Raw genomic sequence first — 24,768 nt, 5'->3', positions numbered from 1 at the left:
GGTTTACCACCTTCAGGGTACGGTAAGCAAGGTGCTTGAGTGAGTTTTCTCTTCAACTCTCTTATGGCTGTCTCTTGAGACTCACTCCAGTGCCATTTCACATCCTTCTTTAGAAGTAGTAGTAGCGGTTTAGCTAATTCTGCATAATTATCAATGAATTTGCGAGAATAATTTGTCATACCCAGGAATGATCTCAATTCCTTTAAGTTAGTTGGGTTTATAGAATTTACTATAGCTTCCACCTTTTTCTTCTGAGGATTTAGCCCTTCAGAAGTAACTTCATGTCCCAAGGAGTTTACACGAGTGCGGCACCATTGAGCTTTTTGTAGGGATAATTTGACACCTGCCATTTTAAGTTGGCTGAGGAAGTGTTTAAGCTCTGTGATGTGTTTTTTAAAGTCTGTGCTTTTGATTAAAACATCATCAACATAAGATAAAGTCCCCCTTTCCAGTGCATCAAGCATAACCTTATGCATGAATACAGCAAATTCATGTCCAGAATTTATGTATCCAAAAGGGAGTCTCTGAAATGCATACTGGACCTTTTGGAATGAGAATGCCAGCTTATACTGGTCCTCTTCATGTACCTTTATGGTCCAATATCCCTGTGCACAATCAATGGCAGTGAATATTTTGGATCCCTGCATTTGTGCTAGGCACTGGTCAATATATGGCACAGGCCAGCCAGACATGTACACTCGTTTGTTTAGCTGTCTTAAGTCAGCACACAACGCCATTGTCCATAAGAACACCTAGAATAGGATTGTTATAAGAGCTGTGCACCTGTCGTATAATACCCCTTTCTTCCAAGTTCCTTATGATTTCTGCAGGAGAATTATATGAGGCTAAAGGGAGTCTGTATTGTTTAACAAAGACAGGTGGTGCATTGGGATCTGTTTGGATTCTTGCAATGTGCAAGTCTGTAGTCCCACAGTCATAAGAGAACCTAGCAAAAAACATAATTTATGCTTACCTGATAAATTTATTTCTCTTGTAGTGTATTCAGTCCACGGGTCATCCATTACTTATGGGATTATATCTCCTTCCCAACAGGAAGTTGCAAGAGGATCACCCAAGCAGAGCTGCTACATAGCTCCTCCCCTCACACTTCATATCCAGTCATTCGACCGAAACAAGACAAGAAAGGAGAAACCATAGGGTGCAGTGGTGACTGTAGTTTGAATTAAAATTTAGATCTGCCTTAAAAGACAGGGCGGGCCGTGGACTGAATACACTACAAGAGAAATAAATTTATCAGGTAAGCATAAATTATGTTTTCTCTTGTTAAGTGTATTCAGTCCACGGGTCATCCATTACTAATGGGATACCAATACCAAAGCTAAAGTACACGGATGATGGGAGGGACAAGGCAGGAACTTTAAACGGAAGGAACCACTGCCTGTAGAACCTTTCTCCCAAAAACAGCCTCCGAAGAAGCAAAAGTGTCAAATTTGTAAAATTTTGAAAAAGTGTGAAGTGAAGACCAAGTTGCAGCCTTGCAAATCTGTTCAACAGAGGCCTCATTCTTAAAGGCCCAGGTGGAAGCCACAGCTCTAGTGGAATGAGCTGTAATTTTTTCAGGAGGCTGCTGTCCAGCAGTCTTATAGGCTAAGCGTATTATGCTACGAAGCCAAAAGGAGAGAGAGGTAGCCAAAGCTTTTTGACCTCTCCTCTGTCCAGAGTAAACGACAAACAGGGAAGAAGTTTGACGAAAATCTTTAGTTGCCTGCAAATAGAACTTCAGGGCACGGACTACGTCCAGATTATGCAAGAGTCGTTCCTTCTTTGAAGAAGGGTTAGGACACAGTGATGGAACAACAATCTCTTGATTGATATTCCTGTTAGAAACTACATTAGGTAAGAACCCAGGTTTAGTACGCAGAACTACCTTGTCTGAATGGAAAATCAGATAAGGAGAATCACAATGTAAGGCAGATAACTCAGAGACTCTTCGAGCCGAGGAAATAGCCATCAAAAACAGAACTTTCCAAGATAACAGCTTAATATCAATGGAATGCAGGGGTTCAAACGGAACACCTTGAAGAACTTTAAGAACTAAGTTTAAACTCCACGGCGGTGCAACAGTCTTAAACACAGGCTTAATCCTAGCCAAAGCCTGACAAAAAGCCTGAACGTCTGGAACTTCTGCCAGACGTTTGTGTAGAAGAATAGACAGAGCAGAAATCTGTCCCTTTAACGAACTAGCAGATAAGCCCTTTTCTAAACCCTCTTGTAGAAAAGACAATATCCTAGGAATCCTAACCTTACTCCATGAGTAACTCTTGGATTCGCACCAGTATAAATATTTACGCCATATCTTATGGTAAATTTTTCTGGTAACAGGTTTCCGAGCCTGTATTAAGGTATCAATAACCGACTCCGAGAAGCCACGCTTTGATAGAATTAAGCGTTCAATCTCCATGCAGTCAGCCTCAGAGAAATTAGATTTGGATGATTGAAAGGACCCTGAATTAGAAGGTCCTGCCTCAGAGGCAGAGACCATGGTGGACAGGACGACATGTCCACTAGGTGTGCATACCAGGTCCTGCGTGGCCACGCAGACGCTATCAGAATCACCGATGCCCTCTCCTGTTTGATCTTGGCAATCAGTCAAGGAAGCATCGGAAGTGGTGGAAACACATAAGCCATGTTGAAGACCCAAGGGGCTGTCAGAGCATCTATCAGCACCGCTCCCGGGTCCCTGGACCTGGATCTGTAACAAGGAAGCTTGGCGTTCTGGCGAGACGCCATGAGATCCAGATCTGGTTTGCCCCAACGATGAATCAGTTGAGTGAAGACCTCCGGGTGAAGTTCCCACTCCCCCGGATGGAAAGTCTGGCAACTTAGAAAATCCGCCTCCCAGTTCTCCACGCCTGGGATGTAGATCGCTGACTGATGGCAAGAGTGAGACTCTGCCCAGCAAATTATCTTTGAGACTTCCAACATTGCTAGGGAACTCCTGGTTCCCCCTTGATGGTTGATGTAAGCCACAGTCGTGATGTTGTCCGACTGAAATCTGATGAACCTCAGAGTTGCTAACTGAGGCCAAACTAGGAGAGCATTGAGTATTGCTCTCAACTCCAGAATATTTATTGGGAGGAGTTTCTCCTCCTGAGTCCATAATCCCTGAGCCTTCAGGGAGTTCCAGACTGCGCCCCAACCTAGAAGGCTGGCATCTGTTGTTACAATCGTCCAATCTGGCCTGCGAAAGGACAGATGGACCCGAGAAAGCCACCAGAGAAGAGAAGAGAATCTCTGGTCTCTTGGTCCAGACTTAGCAGAGGGGACAAATCTGAATAATCCCCATTCCACTGACTTAGCATGCATAATTGCAGCGGTCTGAGATGCAGGCGCGCAAATGGCACTATGTCCATTGCCGCCACCATTAAGCCGATTACTTCCATGCACTGAGCCACTGACGGGCGTGGAATGGAATGAAGGACACGGCAAGCATTTAGAAGCTTTGATAACCTGGACTCCGTCAGGTAAAATTTCATCTCTACAGAATCTATAAGAGTCCCTAGAAAGGAGACTCTTGTGAGTGGTGATAGAGAACTCTTTTCCACGTTCACTTTCCACCCATGCGACCTCAGAAATGCCAGAACTATCTCTGTATGAGACTTGGCCATTTGAAAGCTTGACGCCTGTATCAGGATGTCGTCTAGATACGGAGCCACCGCTATGCCTCGCGGTCTTAGAACCGCCAGAAGTGAGCCCAGAACCTTTGTAAAAATTCTCGGGGCCGTAGCCAACCCGAACGGAAGAGCTACAAACTGGTAATGCCTGTCTAGAAAGGCAAATCTTAGGTACCGATAATGATCTTTGTGAATCGGTATATGAAGGTAGGCATCCTTTAAGTCTACCGTGGTCATGTATTGACCCTCTTGGATCATGGGTAGGATGGTTCGAATAGTCTCCATTTTGAATGATGGAACTCTTAGGAATTTGTTTAAGATTTTTAGGTCCAAGATTGGTCTCAAGGTTCCCTCTTTCTTGGGAACCACAAACAGATTCGAGTAAAACCCTTGCCCTTGTTCCGTCTGCGGAAGTGGGTGGATCACCCCCATTACTAAGAGGTCTTGCACACAGCGTAGAAATGCCTCTTTCTTTATTTGGTTTGCTGATAACCTTGAAAGATGAAATCTCCCTTGTGGAGGAGATGCTTTGAAGTCCAGAAGATATCCCTGAGATATGATCTCCAACGCCCAGGTATCCTGGACATCTCTTGCCCAAGCCTGGGCGAAGAGAAATAGTCTGCCCCCCACTAGATCCGTTTCCGGATAGGGGGCTCTCTCTTCATGCTGTCTTAGGGGCAGAAGAAGGCTTTCTGGCCTGCTTGCCCTTGTTCCAGGACTGGTTAGTTTTCCAGCCCTGTCTATAGCGAGCAACAGGTCCTTCCTGTTTTTGAGCGGAGGAAGTTGATGCTGCTCCTGCCTTGAAGTTACGAAAGGCACGAAAATTAGACTGTTTGGCCTTTGACTTGGCCCTGTCCTGAGGAAGAGTATGACCCTTACCCCCAGTAATGTCAGCAATAATTTCTTTCAAGCCGGGCCCGAATAAGGTCTGCCCTTTGAAAGGAATATTAAGCAATTTAGATTTAGAAGTCACATCAGCTGACCAGGATTTAAGCCATAGCGCTCTGCGCGCCTGGATGGCGAATCCGGAGTTCTTAGCCGTTAGTTTAGTTAAATGTACAACGGCATCAGAAACAAATGCATTAGCTAGCTTAAGTGCTTCAAGCTTGGCCATAATCTCATCCAATGGAGCTGTGCGAATGGCCTCTTCCAGAGACTCAAACCAGAATGCCGCAGCAGCAGTGACAGGCGCAATGCATGCAAGGGGCTGTAAGATAAAACCTTGTTGAACAAACATTTTCTTAAGGTAACCTTCTAATTTTTTATCCATTGGATCCGAAAAAGCACAACTATCCTCCACCGGGATAGTGGTACGCTTAGCTAAAGTAGAAACTGCTCCCTCCACCTTAGGGACCGTCTGCCATAAGTCTCGTGTGGTGGCGTCTATTGGGAACATTTTTCTAAATATCGGAGGTGGGGAAAAGGGCACACCAGGTCTATCCCACTCCTTACTAATAATTTCTGTAAGCCTTTTAGGTATAGGAAAAACGTCAGTACACACCGGTACCGCAAAGTATCTATCCAACCTACATACTTTCTCTGGGATTGCAACCGTGTTACAATCATTCAGAGCCGCTAATACCTAACTTAGCAATACGCGGAGGTTCTCAAGCTTAAATTTAAAGTTAGAAATCTCTGAATCCGGTCTCCCTGGATCAGATCCGTCACCCACAGAATGAAGCTCTCCGTCCTCATGTTCTGCAAATTGTGACGCAGTGTCAGACATGGCTCTCACATCATCAGCGCGCTCTGTCCTTAACCCAGAGCTATCGCGCTTGCCTCTTAATTCAGGCAATTTAGATAATACCTCTGTCATAACAGCAGCCATGTCTTGCAAAGTGATTTGTATGGGCCTCTCTGATGCACTTGGCACCACAATATCACGCGCCTCCTGAGCGGGAGGCGAAGGTACTGACACGTGAGGAGAGTTAGCCGGCATAACTTCCCCCTCGTTGTCTGGTGATAATTTCTTTACAGATATAGATTGACTTTTATTTAAAGTGACATCAATACATTTAGTACACATATTTCTGTGGGGCTCCACATTGGCCTTCAAACATAGTGAACAAACAGATTCATCTGTGTCAGACATGTTTAAACAGACTCGCAATGAGACTAGCAAGCTTGGAAAATCCTTTCAAACAAATTTACAAGCAATATAAAAAACGCTACTGCGCCTTTAAGAAGCACAAAAAAACGTCACAGTTGGAATAACAATGAACCAAATCAGTTATAGCAACCAAATTTTCACAGTATATGTATTAAGTTAGAAAAGTATTGCACCCACTAGCAAATGGATGATTAACCCCTTAATACCCAAAAACGGATAATCAATTTAACAATTAACGTTTTTATCACAGTCAAACACACAGTCACAGGTCTGCTGTGACTGATTACCTCCCTCAAAATGACTTTTGAAGACCCCTGAGCTCTCTAGAGACGTCCTGGATCAAGGAGGAAGAAGTAGGAAGACTGAAACTGAATTTTTACTGCGCAAAAAAGCGCTAAAATAGGCTCCTCCCACTCCTATTACAACAGTGGGAAACCTCAGATAATCGTTTCTATATATAAATAAACAACAGCCATGTGGAAAATCATGCCCCAAAAGATTTATCACCAAAGTACCTCACAAAAAACGAATAACATGCCAGTAAACGTTTTAAATATACACTTTAAAAGTTAGGTAGTGTTATTAATAAGCCTGCTACCAGTCACTTCTACTGCAGTTGAGGCTTATACAATACTTCAATATTAACAGTATTTTCTTAGTCAAATTCCATTCCTTAGAAAATAACTTATTGTACATACATTCATCAGCCTGATACCAGTCGCTGCTGCATTTAAGGCTGTACTTACATTACATTGGTATCAGCAGTATTTTCTTAGTCAATTCCATTCCTTAGAAAAATAATTTACTGCACATACCTTGTTTGCAGGATTTCCCCACATGCTATTCCCTTTCTGAAAGTTACCCCACTCCTCAGAATGTGTGAGAACAGCCAGTGGATCTTAGTTACTTCTGCTAAGATCATAGAAAACGCAGGCAGATTCTTCTTCCAAATACTGCCTGAGAACAAACAGCACACTCCGGTGCCATTTAAAATAACAAACTTTTGATTGAAGAAATAAACTAAGTATAAAAAACACCACAGACCTCTCACAATGACCTATCTAGTTGAGTTGCAAGAGAATGACTGGGTATGACGTGTGAGGGGAGGAGCTATGTAGCAGCTCTGCTTGGGTGATCCTCTTGCAACTTCCTGTTGGGAAGGAGATATAATCCCATAAGTAATGGATGACCCGTGGACTGAATACACTTAACAAGAGAAATATCCTTGCACTCCATCAGGAGTTCTCGCAGCTGTTTCAATCAGCCAATAGAATGCAAGGTCAATCCTATTGGCTGATTGCATCAGCCAATAGGATTTTTCCTACCTTAATTCCGATTGGCTGATAGGATTCTATCAGCCAATCGGAATTCAAGGGGCGCCATCTTAGATGACATCATTTAAAGGTACCTTCATTCGTCGTTAGTCCGTCGGAAGAAGAGGATGCTCCGCGTCGGATGTCTTCAAGATGGACCCGCTCCGCTCTGGAAGGATGAAGATAGAAGATCCTGGATGAAGACTTCTGCCGTCTGGAGGACCTCTTCTGCCCCGATCGGATGAAGACTTCTGCCGTCTGGAGGACCTCTTCTGGCCGGATAGGATGAAGACTTCTGCCCCTCTGGAGGACCACTTGTGCCCGGCTGGGTGAAGACGGCTCAAGGTAGGGTGATCTTCAGGGGGTTAGTGTTAGTTTTTTTTTAAGGGGGGATTGGGTGGGTTTTAGAGTAGGGTTGGGTGGATTGTAATGTTGGGGGGGGGTATTGTATTTTTTTTTTTTACAGGTAAAAGAGCTGATTACTTTGGGGCAATGCCCTGCAAAAGCCCCTTTTAAGGGCTATTTGTAATTTAGTATAGGGTAGGGAATTTTATTATTTTGGGGGGCTTTTTTAATTTATTAGGGGGATTAGATTAGGTGTAATTAGTTTAAAAAATTATAATTTCTTTTTTATTTTCTGTAATTTAGTGTTTTATTTTTTTTCGTTATTTAGTTTATTTTATTTAATTGTAGTTAGTTTAGGAAATTAATTTAATTATAGAGTAGTGTTAGGTGTAATTGTAACTTAGGTTAGGGTTTATTTTGCAGGTATATTTGTCCTTATTTTAGCTAGGTAGTTATTAAATAGTTAATAACGATTTAATAACTATTCTACCTAGTTAAAATAAAAATATATATATATAAAAATAAATCCTAAAATATCTACAATGTAACTATTAGTTATATTCTAGCTAGCTTAGGGTTTATTTTATAGGTAAGTATTTAGTTTTAAATAGGAATAATTTATTTAATTTTAGTAATTTTATTTTGTTTTATTTAAATTATATTTAAGTTAGGGGGGTTAGGGTTAGACTTAGGTTTAGGGGTAAATAAATTTAGTATAGTGGCGGCGAAGTTGGGGGCGGCAGATTAGGGGTTAAAAAATGTAGGTAGGTGTCGGCGATGTTAGGGACGGCAGATTAGGGGTTAATAAAATGTAACTAGTTTTTGCGAGGCAGGAGTGCGGCGGATTAGGGGTTAATACATTTATTAAAGTGGCGGCGATGTCCGGTCGGCAGATTAGGGGTTAAATAATTTTATTATAGTGTTTGCGATGTGGGGGGGCTCAGTTTAGGGGTTAATAGGCAGTTTATGGGTGTTAGTGTACTTTTTAGCACTTTAGTTAAGAGCTTTATGTTACGGCGCTAGCCCATAAAACTCAAACTACTGACTTTTAAATTAGGCAAATCCCATAGAAAAGATAGGATACGCAATTGACGTAAGAGGATTTGCAGTATGCTCAAGTCGCGGAAAAAAAGTGAGCGGTACACCTGTACTTGCCAGACTCGTAATACCAGCGGGCATTAAAAAGCAGCGTTGGGACCCCTCAACGCTGCTTTTTAAGGCTAACGCATAACTCGTAATCTAGGCGCTAATACTTTCCTAGCTTATAAGTCTGCCCCAAGGAGATGGGAAAGAGAAGATGGTCACTCACGCTGTAGCAGCCTCCCATGTAGAATGAACAATTTTATTGTTAAAACCCAAGATTCTTATACATATTTTCCAGAGATCAAGTTGCCTGACCACACCCCCCTGGGCAGGGGCTAAAACCCCCCTAGTTTTTATGACCTTCAATAAACTAAGTCTTTGCCTGAAATTATAGAACCCATTATAATTTATGCTAGGTAAATCTATTTTCATATAAGCAAGCAGGCAGTCTATTAGTTTCATTGGGAGAATCAATTTGATTTCAAATAGGACATGGTTGTCATATTTCCCTTCATTTAATGTCATAACAGTTTTAATGTCCTTTTATTGACCTTATCAGTTTCTGTGACTGAGGCACTGTTTTGCATCATGCCCTCTGCTGACAGTTTGAGCCATAAAGATCTATTCTGTGTACTACACAGAATTTATAAGGCCCCTGGCACTTCAAAGAAAACACAAACAAACCCAGGACACAGTTTTTTTGAAAAAACAAATGTTTGTTAGCTCACAGGCTAAACAGAATTAACCCCTTAGCAGCTAAATCCGGAGGTATTCGTGAGTGTCAATTGTATTTTTGAAGTAATCAGCAATAATCTGAGCAGTGAGGTTGGTAGTGGGGGGTGCAGGTGGACATAGAAGGGAGTTAAAGGTTGAGAATAGCTTTCTGAGGTTGGATGCATGAGATGACACAAGGGAGGAAAAATAGAGTTGTTTGGCCAGGCTGAGCGCAGAAGTTGTAGGACTTAAGGATGAATTTACAATACCGGAAATCAGCACAGGTGCGTGATTTCCTCCACTGCCGTTCAGCAGCCCGTGAACGTCGCTGAAGATGAAGATATCTGGTCTGTTTGGTGTGCCACAGTTGCTGTCGAGTGATTGATGTACGATGAACAGTGGAGGATGCAGCCTTGTCAAGTGTTGATTTTAGTGCCGAATTATACTGTAAAGCAACAAGGTTTGGGCAAGAGAGGGATGAAATGTCAGAGACCAGAGGATTCAGTTGCGTGGAAAAGTCTGTGAGATCCAAGTCCTTTAAATTTCTGTAAGGTAGCAGTTTCAGTTTCTTGGGGGCTTGCAAAGATGTAGCAGGTAGAGAAAGAGATAAAGTTAGCAGATGGTGGTCAGAGAGAGGAAAGGGGAAGTTAAGGAAGTTTGAAACGGCACAGAGATTAGTGAAGACCAGGTCTATGGAGTTGCTTTCAAAGTGGGTGGGAGAGGTTGTCCACTGGGACAGGCCAAAAGAGGTGGTAATGGATAGAAGTTTAGAGGCAGCAGGCATGTTAGGATTATCAATGGGTATGTGAAGTCCCCTAAGATGAGAGAAGGGACATTAGAAGAGAGAAAATGTGGAAGCCAGGCTTCAAAGTGGTCCAGAAATTGTGATGCTGGGCCGGGGGGGGGGGGGCGATAAATAACTGCAACACGAAGAGCTAGAGGGGAGAAGAGGTGGATAGCATGAACTTCTAAAGATAAAAAGGAAAGAGAGGGGGTGAAGGAATGCAGTGAAAGGTAATGTGTGGAGACAGGAGAATTCCTACTCCCCTCCTTGTTTGTCTCCTGGCCTGGGAGTGTGACTGGAGTGCAGGCCGCCATAGGACAGAGAGGCTACAGCAGTTGTGTTAGAGGAGGAAAGCCAAGTTTCAGTGAGGGCTAACAGGTTAAGTGAACGTGAGATAAATAGGTCGTGAGTAGATGTAAGCTTATTGCATACAGAGTGTGCATTCCAAAGGGCACAAGAGAATTGGGATGTGCTAACAGAGGTGCAGTTGAGGTTTAGAGGGTTACGTGGGCAAGGTATGAGGTGTTATTTGGCATAGTGAGCTGATGGAAGCAGAGGGTGGACCTGGGTTAGGCGAGACAATCCCAGCTGCAAGAAGAAGAAAGGTGGTGAGCGAAAGGAGATGAGAATGTGTCATATGTGAGTGTTTAAGTTTAGGATCAGTGAAGCATGGAGATAGGAATAGAGTTCATGTATGCTGTAGAGGGGGAAGGTAGAAGAGAAAGAGAAATATGAATGGTCTGTGTGTGTTTGTAAAAGGAAGAGCTGTGACTTTAGGGAGAAGGGAGGAAAAGGTTAATGCAGACATTAGAAAGTGTAGCATGTTTGCAGTTAATTTTGGAGATATGAAAGTACTTATTACTGTTGTCCGCTCCTTTGTCTAACTCCCTTGCTATAACTCCCTACAATTATGAACTAGCACACTTAGGGCTCAATTTATCAAAGCCCTACGGGTGCAAGTTTTCACAATAACCTGTTCACCGTATTTAACAAGCCTTTAAGGTGGCGAAATTCAATCTCCGCAGTCTAGTCCGAGGAGATTGACAGCTCCTGCCCGCGCGTGATTGGCTGTGTGCGGGCAGGGGGCGGGAATGGTGACTACCTGCGGGTAAATTCGCCCCGCCACAGGCGAGCTAAGGCATACAGGGGCGCCTATATGCGCCCCTGTCTGCCTCAGCTTTGATAAAATCGAGCCCTTAGAGAACTACACATGGTGCACTGATCTAACAAGCTAGCTTGATGTAACAAGCTTGGGTATTCAATTTAAAGGTAATAACAGTCACATGATCCTAATTAGCAAAGGTCATAAATTATTGCAGGATCAAACAAGGCCTAAACAGACAAAGCATATGACACCTATCTTATCAAAGTAGAAGACAGAAAAAGCTAAAGTTTTAAGGTAATAAACACATACCAAAGATAAAAGATTGTAGGGGGAAAGGAAGTTAAAGAGTAAGATGCAGGATTAAAATGGATTCTGTTCTATGTACATACCTGTGGAGAGAGGAGTTAGAGAGCAGTGTAAGCAGAGTTCCAAATATGTTCCAATTATATACCAGTCACTGTTCTGTATACTTTACTATAATATAGTCGGTCCCCAAAAACACACCCCTTACTAGAGAAAGGGATCAACTACCAAAAACTCCCCAAAAAAGGAGACGTGGAAGAAATAATAAGGATTGCCGAAAGGCCCCTAATAGGGTGCAACCAGTTACAAAATAAAAATAAGGAACCCCGAGCCCAAGCCAAGCCCACAGAGACCCGAACCGGTCTTAATAAACAAGGCAACAAGGCAGGCAACGTCCAGACCCCGGATTATATAGAAACCAAAATGTTAAAACCGGGAATCTGAAACCAAGAAGAAAACTTCTCCTAATACAGTGAAACCGCACCCTAAAAGACAACTGAAGACAAAGTCCTCAAGTCACAAGGTAACTCAGAATATCGAAATATTAAGAGATCGAACACGTGCAGCAACCCAGATAAGCGAACACCCGAAACAACCCCACACGCCACAGTCATCCAAAGATGACTCTGAAATAGAATACTTGCAGGCAAGTAGGAGCAGCTGAAAAGAGATATAAAACCCTAATCATCAGACTGCTAAACATCCACTATTATCTTGAACATGGAGAAAGCACAGAAACTCAAGGAGGCTCACCGAACCTTAAAGATCCAAGGACGACCAACAGATCTCAGATCCTGCACCACGCCGGACCAGCCCAAGCGATAAGCAGGTCTGAAAAACAGGGGAACAGAAAAGACCCCAATCTTTAAATCTTCCGCTTTGGAAGGCTAGCTGACACCAGAAGCATACATCAGATTAGAAAACAGGAGCTTTTGACCACCAACCCAAAGAGCTCCTTCAAATAGGTACTCCCAAAGAGAACCCCATAGGAGATGAACATAGCCAATTCGGAAAATCCATATGAAGACCCAGCATAACTGATAGTCTCTACATGGAGATTCCAATCTCACAGATGGAACAGAAAAAGCCCCAGAAGAGCAAACTGCTCACCCTTACAGGATAAAAACACCTGTTCCAATCTCCTGCACACAGGACAGGACAACAACCCTTTAGAGAGAGGAAACTCCCCCTTAAGGAGGACAAACAACCCCCCAAAGGGAAGGGCAGATATAAGAACAGCGCACATGCTCACAAGACACTAACCATAGTCTGATGAAAACAAAAATTGAATGAAAAACACACAGAAGAACTCTCCCCAAATGGGAGTATAAATCATTCAAAGGACAAGGCAGCCAATAGGAGCGTATCCGAAAGCGCACAGAAAACCTGGCCAAGCTGCTAGCAGGCTCGACTAGCCAGTCCTTAGGCCATAGCCTATGTTCCTTGTAAAAAACTGGATCACCCAAACCAGCCACAGGATCATGACATTTTCCTGACATCCAGAAAGATCCCAAACCAAACTATAGGCCCGAGCCCCAGAATTGGTTAAAACAAACAAACAAACAAACAAACAAACAAACAATACCCCTGAAAACATGAATACCCCGTCTGAAAATCAGACCTCACAGGGGAATAACCGGACTAACCTGGAGAACGGGAACAAGACTCACTCACTCATAAATCTTAACCCAAAAGGAAGAGAACACCCCATACAAGAGTTCAACACTCCAAAAAGGAGCTAAGGCATGACAGAGGCGTGCCAAGACTCTAGAGACCAAGGAAGAACAAAGTCACCCTAAGAGTGAGCAGAACAAAGGCGAGTTTCCATTCTCCTCAGAGTACGCAACCAGAGGACCACACCCAAGGAAAAAGAATGCAGAGCATCCCAAACCCCGGTAGAACTAAACCCCTAAGCAAAGCTCGGAGAATATGACAACACAGCCTAACGTCCCTGATAGGAAAACAACAAAATCCCAAAGTAAGAAAAAGCCACAGGGCCCTCCCCATAAGGCAGTCAAAACCACCAAGGAGAAACGGACAAGGTCCAGAAAACTCAACTCGAAGGAAGAGAACCTCAAAAAGAAACAAGTCCAGAAAAAGGACAATTCCAAGGAGCCTCTGAAAGGCAAGACTGTCAGGAACCGGCGGCAAGGAGGCCCTGAGTCCTCCAACTTCCAACCCACGCGGGGAAGGAAACACTCCAAATCCCGACAAACTAAAGGAAAAACAGAGTGTGTCGCAGCGGAACTTCACTGAGTCCCAGTTTAATCAGCTAGAGAGGCTAACAAGGACTGAACCAATCCCCCATGCCTCGCGGACCCTCAGATCCTCTCAGAATGCTTAGCTGAACTTGTAAAAGAAAAACAAGGAATAACACAAATAATAATGTGAAACACTCGGCGCCCCAATCGGACCAGCCAGGCAGAACAGGCGCCACGTGTCTAAAATAGGCCGCAAGACAGAAGGGTCCGAACCCAATCAGAACAAGCCTGAAACTCAGGGTTGATACTGTCAAGGCTGCAAATAGTCATCCCCAGAGATGGAGAATAAATAGCAGACAACATAGGACTAACATGTCCTCACACTAAACAAACTTCCGTAGCAGTAAACTGAGCGATTAAAAATCGCGAACATCGATTCCAGAAAAATTCCTGAAGGAAATACATAAACATGAGCTCAAATAAAAAATCATCCTAACCGGATTAAAATAAAAGATAAGGCAACCCGTAGGTTATCACCCAAGAAGAACAGACACCCCGCAGGACCAGGATCATGTTCTTCCAGCTCAGGACTGGAAATGATACTCAATAAACAAGGCTATAAGAAGATTACTTCATCCTCATAAAGCTAATTCTGCAAGCCATTCGAAGAAGAAGACTGAGAATTCCCATATCCGTTAAGGATGGGATCCTCCAACACCATAACGTGCCTCAAAAGAACACGAAGGCGCGCCAGTCTATAACAAAAGGCACTGCATACCTTCGCCAAAGCAGAATACGACCCCAAAGGTTGACCCCCTGAGAGCTGAGCAGGCCATCCCATGACTGAAGAGCCCCGGTCAACAGAGCACGTACAATATCGTAAGCACACTTCTGGTAGTTGCAGCTGCGCCAACGCCATAACAATGTACATGCAGAAATGTGCCACGACCTCCGGGGGGGAACAAGCCACCTTTCAGAGAAGGATAAGCAAAATCTGGGTTACCTGCATGTGTAGTAAGAATTGGTGGTAGGGAACTCGCCACTCGGGGGAACAGCATCCCCAGAGACGGATGGCTCAGTGGCCTCTTGATTCCTCGATCCCGAGGAATTGAGCACTCTAAAACGGCATTCTGAACATAACTGAAGGGCATGCATCACCCGGGCCAATTTGTATTCCTCACGAGACGTTCAGCTGCACAATATCAGAATCCTCCATAACTGGGATATTGAATACAAAAAATGGACCAAATAAGAAACAGTAAACTGCACCTGACACCCCTAATGGCTGGGGCACTCACCACCTCCTAGGACCCAGACACCAGCGGACCAGAAATTTTCTGTTGCCACATTGTCAGGAATGCGGAAATGGAGAGCCAAAACGTGACCATGCCCGGTCTCCAGGTGCACCATGCAGTCCAAAAAAAGCAAGCTCAACCATAAAGACCGCGTCACTTCCAAAGTCTGTTATGTTCCATAGCCAAGAGCCTAAGTAACACTACACATAAGCAGGTTGAATCACATAATAAACATGATTACCCCCCCTGTTCATTAACCCCCCTCAGGAGATATTAACCCTTGATTCCAAGATACAAAAGGAGCCGCACTGAGACCCTGAGTTATAATTAGTCCCACAAGGTGGTAGCTTCTTGGGAAAACCTTTGTAATACAAGACAATCATAAAGAAAGTAAAATGAAACGATCTTACTGGAATCTACGCCGTGGAACAGGAACACGGCCCTTCAAGTGTGACAGATAGTAGCATCGCCTCTGCCATGGACTTGAGAGAAGAAAGCAGGCAGAAAAACTTGTCAATGCCGAATGCTTGTGGAGCTGGGATGGTTTCGCAGAAAGACTCTCCATGGATCTCCGGACTCTTTAACTTTCATCCATGCTGTCACTGAGAGGCTGACAGGACTACTTAAAACTCCAGTCCCATGCCGAAGAGTACTACCCTCCATAAGAGACTATCGAAAACTTCTGACACTTCTCTGCCAACCTCCTGGCAAAGAATGACTAGGGAATGAGGGAAGTGGGAGAGGTATTTAAGCCTTTGGCTGGGGTGTCTTTGCCTCCTCCTGGTGGTCAGGTTCTGAATTCCCAAAAGTAATGAATGCAGCTGTGGACTCTTTCCATTTATGAAGAAAAAAAGAACTGTCCAAGACAGCCTACTATTTATACTATGCATGGATTTAAAAGTAGGGCCCATCAGAATAGAGAGAACAAAGTTAAAATTGTATGGAGGAGAAATAGGCTTAACAACAGGTATAATCCTAACACAGGGCCTGTGTAAATGTTTGTATATCAGAAAGCTTGGCTATTCTCTGGTAAAACAAGACAGAGCCGATATTTGACTTTGCAAGGAACTGGTAGATAGGTCTAATCCACCTTATCCAATCCATCCTGAAGAATCGAAGAATTCTAGGAATCCTAGAAAAATGACAACTAAACCTCTAGAACCACACCATGTAAAAAATATACCTACCATATCTTGTTGTAAACTTTCCTATAGTTACTGGCTTTCTAGCTTTCAAAAGAATATCAATTACATGATCTGCAAAAAAGTTACAAATATAGGTGTACAAGCTCCACGCGGTTAAATTTTAGATTTTAGATCTGGAACAAATAGAGGACCTTGAAAATATAGGTCTTGGTGCCGTTGATGGAGCAAGAGAGTAGAAAATGAACCTCTAAAACAAGTCTGCACACCAGGTTTAAGCTAAGAAAATGACTGAGGTATCCATGTCTCTCTCAAAGTCTCCAACAATGCCACCAAAAAAGATAAGAATAAAGCTAAAGTTAATACATTCTCACAAGACAGTATAACAGAAGAAAATCCCTCAGTAAGAATGGATATAGATATAAAGCAACTGGTTAGATCAATTGAGACAAGATGTTGAATCAATATGGTTAAAGAGCCACAATATTCTTATTGTGCAAAGTTCCCTTGTTTTCTGTTGTCAGTGTGAATACAGCTGCACATGTGGAATGGCTATGGCTTGTGTATACCGTTTAAGAGGGAATGGCAGTAGCTGAATTCGCTCGAATTAGCTGAAGACCCAAATCTCTTGTTTGCAAGACCATGAAGCTAACCAATAGGCCACAACTGCCCTTTTAGTGATACTCACTTGTGGGGATTTGAATTCCCTTTTTCCAGTCTATGGCTCTGTTCCTAGCCCTTTGTTATCCCTCTGAGCCACTAGAGGGCTTTCAGCAGAATATGAATACCCTTGCAATAATAAATGCAATATGTGTCTTGCTGCACATGCAGTCGATCATGATCTACTACAGTTGTATATAGATACACTGGGGTATATTTATCAAGCTCCGAATGGACCTGTGTTTCTGGCGAGCCTGAATTTATTGTACACTGTTTACACTGCTGTACATGAAATGAGACATGTTTAGACTCTACCATATATGTATCTAGATACTCCTATACAGATATTATGATGCTGCACTCAATGTTGTACATGCAATTACTCATGTTCCTTTTAAACAGTATTTATATATATATATATATATATATATATATATATAATATAAAGGAGAGGCAATAAAATGTTTACTAAGAGTTATTCTGATAGGTTGGTTGTTGATTATTAGATGTCTAAAAGTTCTGTTGGATGATATGTGACCAATTATGTACATACAGACCTATAACAGAAAAAAACACAACCACCTAAAAATGCCTAAAATATTCAAAAGTTGGCAAAAAATTTATAAAAATACCTACTATTGATATTGTAAATTATAATAGCCTGAATATAGAGTAAATTATGATAGTAATAGTAATATAGAAACGTAGTATTAACTGTCAGACTGTATTTCAACAATAAAAGTCCTGTGAAAGTTCAGAGTTTTAATCCAATAAGGCAAGTGAACTTCTATAACTGTGGATGAATGCAAAAAATCCAAAATGGTTAAACAAGATATATCAATGAATCCACGTTCCACAACGAACCCGTTGGGAGTATACTTACACTCCGTTACCTCAATCTCATGAGGTAAGTGCCGCGTAGTGTATAGGTAGTTCTTCCCCTTGGTGTCTGTGGTAAAGTGGAGCGGTGTCCTTTTTCGATCCAGAGATCTCTTTAATACTCTCTCCCGAATAGTATTCAGTCCATCCTTAGAAATCCAGGAAATCGGAATATCTCCCAAGTGAATAGATGTATTTGGTTAAGGGCAACCATTTCACGACAGTGTCCTACATTTAAGTCTGCTGTTCAAGTTAATGAAGTTAGCTTGATATACCTGGTCTTCTGATGGTGTTGTCACTTTAAGGTCTGCTTGGTCTTGCCACTTTAGGCTAAAGTGGGCAATTTATTTTTCACATAGGACCAGCCGGTGTTGAAAGTTTCTTTTTCTCCTTAAAAAGATTTTTGGATTCTACCCTGCTCCAGGCGGCTCGAAGGACACCTACGGTACACAGCTGCATCTGGTTTCCTGGTTATTTTGATACATTCAGACCTTTTTGGTCTAGGCAAGACCAAGCAGACCTTAAAGTGACAACACCATCAGAAGACCAGGTATATCAAGCTAACTTCATTAACTTGAACAGCAGACTTAAATGTAGGACACTGTCGTGAAATGGTTGCCCTTAACCAAATACATCTATTCACTTGGGAGATATTCAGATTTCCTGGATTTCTAAGGATGGACTGAATACTATTCGGGAGAGAGTATTAAAGAGATCTCTGGATCGAAAAAGGACACCGCTCCACTTTACCACAGACACCAAGGGGAAGAACTACCTATACACTACGCGGCACTTACCTCATGAGATTGAGGTAACGGAGTGTAAGTATACTCCCAACGGGTTCGTTGTGGAACGTGGATTCATTGATATATCTTGTTTAACCATTTTGGATTTTTTGCATTCATCCACTGTTATAGAAGTTCACTTGCCTTATTGGATTAAAACTCTGAACTTTCACAGGACTTTTATTGTTGAAATACAGTCTGACAGTTAATACTACGTTTCTATATTACTATCATAATTTACTCTATATTCAGGCTATTATAATTTACAATATCAATCGTAGGTATTTTTATAAATTTTTTGCCAACTTTTGAATATTTTAGGCATTTTTAGGTGGTTGTGTTTTTTTCTGTTATAGGTCTGTATGTACATAATTGGTCACATATCATCCAACAGAACTTTTAGACATCTAATAATCAACAACCAACCTATCAGAATAACTCTTAGTAAACATTTTATTGCCTCTCCTTTATATTATATCTATATTTGATATTCCCTTTGCAATAATCCATTAGGTATATATCACTAGAGTAATAGGTCATCCAAAACACACTGATCCAAATACTCCCTATCTAGGATTCTTTATTCAGAGTGTTGCGCCTTCCTGAATTTCCCTTTTTTCCCCTATTTTCCCTCTCTTTATTACATATTTTTCCTACCAAGTTAACTGTTCCTGGGGGCTCAGTTTTTCTTTGGGTAGATATTCATAGGCAGCAAATTTACCACTCCAATCTCTCTAAAATATATTTATAGGGTGTCTTTCCAGCGCCATTCCTACACCCATCTTTCTGTCCATATATATATATATATATATATATATATATATATATATATATATATATATATATATAAAATATAAAAAACACTATGTATAAACTAAATTGATCTCCAACTTATATTGCAGGACATAAATTAGGCATACTCTGTTTATACAGACTCTGCTTATAGGTACATCTATTTTTAGATTTATAGACTGCGTACACTGTTGGGAATGCAATTAGTGATGATATTATGCAGTATTAGTATATACATATGTAAAAGTATATATTGAGACATTACATACACTGCGGTGTAAGTAATCAACAATTATATATTTGTATGCCTAAATTAATACACTATGCAAAGATTGGCATGCAATTAAGCCTGTTCCATAAATGTATATTAGCATTAAATGTACACCAGAGCATAAAGGTTTAAACTGTTTATACTGTTGCATAGGTAATGAAAAATAGATTATAAAGGATTATAAAGTGATTGAAACGTTATTCATAATTATATTTACTATTATTAAAGTTGTAGCTTCCCTTTTACTTTGTAAAACTTCCTATTAGAGGGACTGAATACGTAACAGAGGGGACTGGTTGGAATATAACCCTTATACAATGTATATAGACTAGATATGATTCAGCATATGTAGAAACAGTCAGACAAAATGCTCATAAATGAGGGAAACGTAGCATTTTCCAACTGTCTACTAGAACCGCAAAGGTTAACCCCCAGAAAGCTCGTTCAGTACTCATCTTTTCCTAAGATACTTATAGCCATGAAAGAAAAGAAAATTTATGCTTACCTGATAAATGTATTTCTTTCTTGACACGGTGAGTCCATGGATCATCATAATTACTGTTGGAATTATCACTCCTGGCCAGCAGGAGGAGGCAAAGAGCACCACAGCAAAGCTTTTAAATATCACTTCCCTACCCACAAACCCCACTCATTCGACCGAAGGGGAAGGAGAAAGGAAATAACATAAGGTGCAGAGGTGCCTGAGGTTTATAGAAAAATAAACTGTCTGAAAAATACAGGGCGGGCCGTGGACTCACCGTGTCAAGAAATAAAGAAATTTATCAGGTAAGCATACATTTTCTTTTCTTTCTAATGACACAGTGAGTCCACGGATATCATAATTACTGTTGGGAACCAATACCCAAGCCAGAGGACACATGATAAGGGAGGGACAAAACAGTAAATCTAAACAGAAGGCACCACTGCTTGAAGAACCTTTCTCCCAAAAGAAGGCTCAGTCGAAGTGTGAAAAGATGACCAAGTGGTAGCTTTGCAAATCTGTTCCACAGAAGCTTCATTTTTGAAGACACAAGAATAAGATACAGCCCTTGTGGAATGAGCCATGATTTTCTCAGGAGGCCGCTGTCCAGCAGTCTCATATGCCAAGCGAATAACACTCCTCAACCAAAAGGAAAGAGAAGTAGCCATAGCTTTCAGACCCTTGCGCTTCCCAGAAAAAACAACAAACAAAGAAGAAGACTGGCAAAAATCCTTAGTCGCCTGCAAATAATATTTCAACGCACGAACCACATCCAGGTTGTGCAACAATCGCTCCTTATGAGGAGGATTAGGACACAAAGAAGAAACAAAAATGTATTGATTAATATTCCTATCTGAAACCACTTTGGGAAGGAAACCTAAGGCAGTACGCAGGACTACCTATTCGAATGAAAAATAAGGTAAGGAGATTCACAATGCAACGCTGAAAGCTCAGAAACTCTTCAAGCCGAAGAAATAGCAACTAAAAACAAAACCTTCCAGGATAATATCTTAATATCTAAAGAATGCATAGGCTCAAACAGAGCCTGTTGAAGAACTCTAAGAACCAAATTAAGACTCCAGGGAGGAGTAACAAACTTAAACATAGGCCGGATTCTAACCAGGGCCTGACAAAAAAGATTGAACATCTGGCATATCCGCCAGACGCTTATGCAACAAAATAGATAAAGCAGAAATTTGACCCTTCAAGGTACTTGCCGATAAACCCTTCTCCAGACCCTCCTGGAGAAAAAAATAAAATCCTAACTCTACTTCAAGAGAACCCACTGGAGTCACACCAATACAGATATTTAAGCCAAATCTTATAGTAAATTAGAAACGAGATTTGGATGAAGGAAAGGCCCCCGAAGTAGGTCAATCCTCAGTGGAAATCTCCAAGGTGGAAGAGATAACATCTCCACCAGATCTGCATACCAGATTCTGCGAAGCCACGTCGGTGTGATGAGAATCACCGACGCCCTCTCCTGTCTGATCCGAGCAATGATCCGAGGAAGGAGAGCAAATGGAGAAAACACGTATGCCAGACTGAAATTCCAAGGAACCGCCAGAGCATCTATCAGTACAGCCTGAGGATCCCTTGACCTCGATCCATACCTCGGAAGCTTGGCATTCTGACGAGACACCATGAGATCCAACTCCAGCTGAGAATCAAGCTGGAAAACACATCTGGATGAAGTTCCCACTCCCCCGGTTAAAAAGTCTGTCTGCTCAGAAAATCTGCTTCCCAATTGTCCACCCCTGGAATGTGGATCGCAGACAGACAGCAGTTGTGAGTCTCCGCCCACTGAATAATCTTGGCTACATCTGTCATGGCCAAGGAATTCCGAGTTCCTCCCTGATGATTGATGTAAGCCACTGACGTGATGTTGTACGCCTTAAAACATGATAAACTGGGCTGAAGTTAACTGAGGCCAGGCGAGCATTGAAGATACCCCTTAGCGCTAGAATATTTATGGGAAGAGCCGACTCCTCCTGAGTCCATAAACCCTGAGCCTTTAATGAGCCCCAGACAGCTCCCCTTCCCAGCAAACTGGCAACCGTGGTCACGATCACCCAGGGAGGTCTGCGAAAGCAGGTTCCCTGGGAGAGAAGATCTTGAGACAACCACCACAGAAGAGAATCTCTTGTCGCCTGATCCAGAACAATTCAAGGAGACAGATCTGCATAATCCCCGTTCCATTGCATGAGCATGCATAACTGCAGTGGCCGGATGGAACCGAGCAAACGGAATGATGTCCATAGCTGACACCATCAGACCATTAATCTCCATACACTGAGCCACTGACGGCCGAAGAGAGGCCTGAAGAGCAAGGCAAGAGTTGAAGATCTTTGTTCTTCTGGCATCTGTCAGAAAAATCTTTATTGCTAGAGAATCTATTATGGTTCCCAAAACACCACCCTTGTAGCTGTAATCAAGGAACTTTTTCCTAAATTCATCTTCCATCCGTGGGAGCGCAGAAGAGACAACAACTTAATGTGGGAGTTTGCTAGTTGAAAAGATGGTGCCTGAACCAGAATGTCGTCCAGATAAGGCGCCACTGCAACACCCCACAACCGAAGCACTGTCAACAATGCTCCCAGGACCTTTGAGAAAATTCTGGGAGCTGTTGCAAGACCAAATAGAAGAGCCACAAACTGAAAGTGTCTGTCTAGGAAAGCAAACCTCAGAAACTTGTGATGGTCCCAGTGGATGGGAATATGCAGATACGCATCCTTTAAATCCACTATGGTCATAAACTGACCCTCCTGAACCAAAGGAAGAATGGAACGAATAGTGTCCATAGTGTTTACGCTCTTGAGATCTAAAATAGGTCTGAAAGTTCCCTCCTTTTTGGGAACTATGAACAGAATGGAATAGAATCCCAGACCCTGCTCCTGTACTGGAACAGGAACTATCACTCCCAGGTCAAAAAGATCCTGGACACAACGTAAGAACGCCTCTCTCTTTATCTGGTCTACAGATAATCTTGAGAGAAGGAACCTGCCCCTGGGTGAAAAGGTCTTGAACTCTAATTTGTATCCCTGGGAAACTATGTCCACTGCCCAGGGATCCGGAAAATCCCAAACCCAGGCTTGAGCGAAAAAGGAAAGTCTGCCCCCTACACAATCCGCTCCTAGATTGGGGGAAGACCCCTCATGCTGACTTTGAGTCAGTAACAGGCTTCTTAGATTGCTTTCCCTTGTTCCAAGACTGATTGGACTTCCAGGAGGACTTGGACTGCTCCTGTTTGGAAGAGGAGGGGAAAGGCTTACCAGAAAAGTTTAGAAAGGAACGAAAATTACTCTGACGCCCTTTCTGCTTATTTCTCTTATCCTGAGGGAGAGAATGACCCTTTCCTCCCGTAATATCTGAAATAATCTCAGCCAAATCAGGCCCAAACAAGGTCTTACCCTTGTAAGGAATTGACAAAAGCTTAGACTTAGATGACACATCCGCAGACCAAGACTTTAACCACAAGGCTCTGCGTGCCAGAACAGCAAAGCCAGATATCTTTGCACCCAACTTAATGACTTGTAATGAAGTATCCGTGATAAAAGAATTGGCCAACTTCAAAGCCTTGATCCTATCCTGAATCTCTTCAAGAGGGGTATCAGTCTAATTAGAATCAGACAATGCATCAAACCAGTATGCTGTAACACTAGTGACAATAGCAATACACACCGCAGGCTGCCATTGCAAACCCTAGTGAACATACATCCTTTTTAAGTAACGCCTCCAACTTCTTATCCATAGGATCCTTAAAAGAACAACTATTCTCTATGGGAATAGTGGTTCTCTTAGCCAAAGTGGAAACTGCTCCTTCCACCTTGGGAACCGTCTGCCATGACTCCTTAATAGAATCAGCAATTGGAAACATCTTCTTAAAAATTGGAGAAGGGGAAAAAGGAATCCCAGGCTTCTCCTACTCCCGTGCAATATTCTCAGAAGCACAGTCTAGAACAGAAAATACCTCCACCGCTGAAGGAACATAAAAATATTTGTTCAGCTTACTAGATTTCTTAGGAGTGACTACAACAGAGGCATCATCCAAAGTAGCCAAAACCTCCTTGAGTAACACCCGGAGATGCTCAAGCTTTAACCTGAAAGTTACAACTTCAGCATCAGAAGAAGGAACTATACTGTCTGAGTCTTCCCCCTCAGAAGCTATAGAAGAATCCTCCTCCTCAGACCTATGGAAAGAAACATTCTACATAGCCACACCTGATTCAGTCACCTTACTCACTGAATCATTACACCTCCTTTTACACTTCCCTGTAGCATGGGAAAAGCCGCCAGGGCATTAGTTACCATAGAAGATATATGGGTAGCAATGTCCTGCAAGAAAATCCCAACTGCAGAAACTGAAGAAACACTGGGTATTGCATGAGTAGAAACTAAAGTATGGGACATTTGAGGAGAAAGCTGCAACATATCCTGAATGGGAGACCCGTGAACAGCATCTGCCTTAGCTAATGATGGCTCAGATTAAAAAAATCTATTGCTATAATGTAATGTCCTATCAATACAGGATGAACAAAAAGGGATAGGAAGTTTCACATTACAGTCAAAGCATAAGCTACATGTAACATCTTGCAAAGCTTCTTGATCCATCTTAACCCAAAATCAAACTGGCTTCCCAAAATTTAAAAATAAAAGAGAATTTATGCTTACCTGACAAATTTATTTCTTTTTTGACACGCTGAGTCCACAGATCAACTTAATTACTAATGGGATATTCACCTCCTGGTCAGCAGGAGGCGCCAAAGAGTATCACAGCAAAGCTGTTAAATATCATTAGATCGAACTAAAGGAGAGAAAGGAAGTGACAAGGTGCAGAGGTGTCTGAAGTTTATAATACCCAACAACCTGT

Source organism: Bombina bombina, chromosome 2 (assembly GCF_027579735.1).
Source record: "Bombina bombina isolate aBomBom1 chromosome 2, aBomBom1.pri, whole genome shotgun sequence".
In the NCBI taxonomy this organism is placed as follows: domain Eukaryota; kingdom Metazoa; phylum Chordata; class Amphibia; order Anura; family Bombinatoridae; genus Bombina; species Bombina bombina.
Note: the sequence above shows the minus strand (reverse complement) of the source record.